General features: G+C 44.7%; 1 pseudogene; it reads right to left on the bottom strand.

The window, feature by feature from the left end:
* Positions 1 to 1,195: 1,195 nt before the first annotated feature.
* Positions 1,196 to 3,907, bottom strand: part of LOC100940489 — a 13,161-nt pseudogene continuing 10,449 nt past the window's right edge.

The raw sequence follows: 3,907 nt of genomic DNA, 5'->3' as shown, positions 1-3,907 counted from the left end.
GGTGGGAGGAGACTTAGAAGATTGCACAGGTTTGGGTCAGTCAGGTGGATAGTTTCTATCCGCTTATTTACTTCCCAGAGGTCTTGGGCGGGCCTGTAGTCTGCCATTCTTGGCTTCTTGATTGGAAGGAATGACGTGTTCTAGGTCAATTGGCAAGGAGTTAGGATCTCAGCTTTTAGCAAACACCAGACATGTGGGGCTACACCCAAGTGGGTTTGCTGGCTCTTTGGGTACTGCCAGATATGGATGGGGGAGGCTCCAGCCAGAAGTTGGACCACTTCTGGGGGATAGGACCAGTACAAGGGGGTTAGATTCTGCTCACACTTGAGGAAAGTCTGCTTGTAGCTGGGGTAATAGTGTGGGGGCTGTGATTTCTAATGGCCAGGTTTCCATTAGTATTAAGGAGGAGGTACTCTTCCCAAAAGGAGTGGGCAAGTGTAACTGGAAGAGGAGGACTGAGAAGTTGGAGTGGGGATTGGGTGTAGAACTATATCACTTCCTTTTTGGAAGAATGAAACAGTGGTTAAGGGTAGGGTTATGGGTTAGGATTAGTGTTAAGGGTGGGGTTGTATTTAGAATTCAGGGTTAGGGTTAGAGAGAGGGTTAGGGGTTGGGGCTGGGGCTAGGGTGAGGGTTGGGGTTTAGGGGTTAGGGTCAGTTTAAGGTTAGGGGTTAGGGTTAGAGTTAGGGTAGGGCTTTTCCCCTGTGTGTGTCCTCTGGTATATGAGGAGGGTTGCCTTTTGACTAAATCCTCGCCCACAGTTCCTGCAGACATAGGGCTTCTACCTTGTGTGTGTTCTCTGGTGTGTGAGGAGGTGTAGCTTACAGCTAAATCCTTGCCCACAGTCCCTGCAGACATAGGGCTTTTTCCCTGTTTGTGTCCTCTGGTGTATGAGGAGGGTTGACTTACAGTAAATCCTCACCCACAGTCCCTGCAGATGTAGGGCTTTTTCCCTGTTTGTGTCCTCTGGTTTATGAGGAGGGTTGACTTACGGCTAAATCCTTACCCACAGTCCCTGCAGATGTAGGGCTTTTCCTGTTTGTGTCCTCTGGTGTGTGAGGTTTAACTTATCCCTGAAACTTTGCACACACTCTCCATTCTTGATGTTTACAATTCTTGAGATCCCTACTGCCACACATAATTTCTCTGTATCCTCTGGACCCACTTTCTGGTCTGGTCTGGGTTCTTCCTCTATCATTCTTTCACCCTCCCTAGAGCTCCCCATTTCTCCTTTAGGTGGGCAGGAAAATATCCTTGAAATCCTGCTCTGCTGTGTCTTTTTATGAGAGGGTTTTGACATTTCTTTGACTTCTTGACCTTCGGTTTTGTCATTCCTCCTGTTTGGATCAGAACGTTGCTGCACCTGATTCTCATCCCTGGGGCAGGGAGTTTCTGGTCTGAGGTGTTTTCTTCCAGATGTTCCTGGGAAGATCTGAGAGGAGTGGGTGCATTCTACTTGTTGACTGAGGAATTTCTGAGTAGAGAAGACCAGAGAGCATGATGGACATGAATGAATTGCTGGCTTTGGTTCTAGTGAGAGAGAAAGTTTTTAGTTAGAATAGATGTAAACAAGGCTGTCTGGGCTGTCTACTTTGTTATGCGGTAAGACATTCTTTTGTGCGTTAACAAGGCAGATGGCCTCCCACCAAGTGTTTGATGGACCTTTGTAGTCCATTTTTCCGTTCTATTTTTATTCAATACTTTTTTTTTTTTTTTTTTTTTTAGCTTTGAGACAGAGTCCCACCTTGTCTGCCTGGATAGAATGCCATGGTGTCATAGCTCATAGCAATCTCCAACTCTTGGGCACAAGCAATCCTCTTGCCTCAGCCTCCAAGTAGCTGGGATTACAAGTACCTGCCACAACACCTGGCTTTTTTTTTTTTTTTTTAAAGAGAAGGGTCTTACTCATGCTCAGGCTGTTCTTGAATCCTGAGCTCAGGCAATTCACCTGCTTTGGCCTCCCAGAGTGTTAGTATTACAGGGGTAAAATCCAGAAAACCCACATCATGTGCCTTCTCTGCAAATTAGCCACACCACAGACCCTCCAGTAGCTCAGAGGCAGTTTCACTCATTTATAGATGGAGCTACAGTGACTTTTCCTCAATCAACTACAAATATCTTCCAAGCCATTTCAAACCTCCCTTGCTCCTCTCACAGGTTCCTTTCCCTCACACCCATCCCTAGATTCCCTACAGAGTTTGTAGCTGTTTCATTCTACTGAGAAATTAAACTCTTGATGACTCAGGGGAGAATCATCTCTAATGACTTTTCCTATGAGGGGAAAGAGATCTGTTAAGTTAGGAGCCACCAGCTTGGAGGATGTGTGAATGTGGAAGGCAGTGCAGGGTTGTGGCTAGAGAGAGCTTGTGTGAGTGAGTCTGAATTTGAGTCTCCCTGTTCAAGAAGACATATTTTATTGAGGACTTTTGTGTGCCTGACTCTCCACAAGAAAGTGGGATTCAGGTTGGACAATACAGAGTCATCTAGGTCCCACTGACTAAAAGGCTCTGGGTCTTGCTGTCCCAAGTAGGCCATGGATTGCCACAAATCACAAAATGAAAATATGTCTTTCCCACATAGCAAGTATTCATGCTAGACTTGTTATTCACTCTTTGTCTGTTTCAAATACGATAGGAAGTCCTGTTTTAACACATATCCTTTTTTTTTTTTGAGACAGAGTCTCCCTTTATCACCCTTGGTAGAGTGCTGTGGTGTCATAGCTCATAGCAACCTCCAACTCCTGGGCTCAAGGGATCCTCCTGCCTCAGTCTCCCAAGTAGCTGGGACTATAGGCACCTGCCACAATGCCCAGCTATTTTTTATTTAGAGATGGGGTCTCAATATATGTAACACATATCCTTAATCAGACTTATTACCTCCCGGACCTCCACCTTCATCTTTCCCACTTGAAGACTGAGGAGCCTCTGGGCGGATTACCCACTGCAGTATATTTTCTGGAAATTAACCAAAACTTCAGCTTAGAACAGAGAACTGAACAAAGAAATGAAAGCTCCAGTGTCTTGGCATGATTCATAGGCCCTATGTTTCCAGGTTTCTTTGTGTCTCTTGCACTTTTGCTCTTACCCTTTCTGGTTCCTTCACCTGAGTGGTCTCTGGCACCCTAACTCTTCCCTGTCCAAGAGTCATTGCCCTGAATTCTTTGCCTGGTGTTTACACTTTTCAAATACAATTCCCTGAAGGGAACCTTCCCTGACCACCCTGCTACACTCCACCCTCCCCTGACACTGATGCCTGGGTACTTTTTCTGGACTAGTGTTCTTCAAAGCACTGCTCACAGTCTGATATGCATAGGTCTGTATGTGTGTGTGTTGTTTCCTTATTCACGTGTCAGCTATCCAGGAGCAGAGATTCTGAGTGTCTTGTTCAAGCTCGACAACTGGCTCCTGGAACACTGACACAGAGAAGGAATTCACATGACAATTAATTGAGATAATGAGTGAATGAACAATAATATAAGCATATTACTTAAAAATGTGGAGCAATTTAAGAAAAAACACCTAAAAGGGCCAGAAGAAACTACCTTGTTGAGAGAGCTAGTAGGTGAGACAACTTGCTTTTTGAAGGTTTTTAGCATTATCTGATGTTATAAATTTTGTGCCTGAAGTACTTAGAATATGAAATCAGATCAAAAATTTAAAATTATAAAAATTGTTCCTAGAATTCAAAGGCACATGGCAAGAATCTTTAACTTCAGAAGCACCCGATTGGAAATTTTACTGACTTTAGACTGCATTTACTGTACTTAAGAGTTTAACTAGGCTGAGAGCAGTGGCTCAGGCCTGTAGTCCTAGCAATTTGGGAGGCTGAATAAGGAGGGTCACTTAAAGCCACGAGTTCAAGGCTGCAGTGAGTTATGATTGTACTGCAGCCTGGGTGACAAAGTGA

This window comes from Otolemur garnettii, unplaced genomic scaffold, assembly GCF_000181295.1.
Source record: "Otolemur garnettii isolate 467f Iridium unplaced genomic scaffold, OtoGar3 scaffold00364, whole genome shotgun sequence".
NCBI classification, from domain to species: domain Eukaryota; kingdom Metazoa; phylum Chordata; class Mammalia; order Primates; family Galagidae; genus Otolemur; species Otolemur garnettii.
The sequence above is the reverse complement of the archived record's forward strand: the minus strand, read 5'-3'. Positions and strand labels throughout refer to the sequence as shown.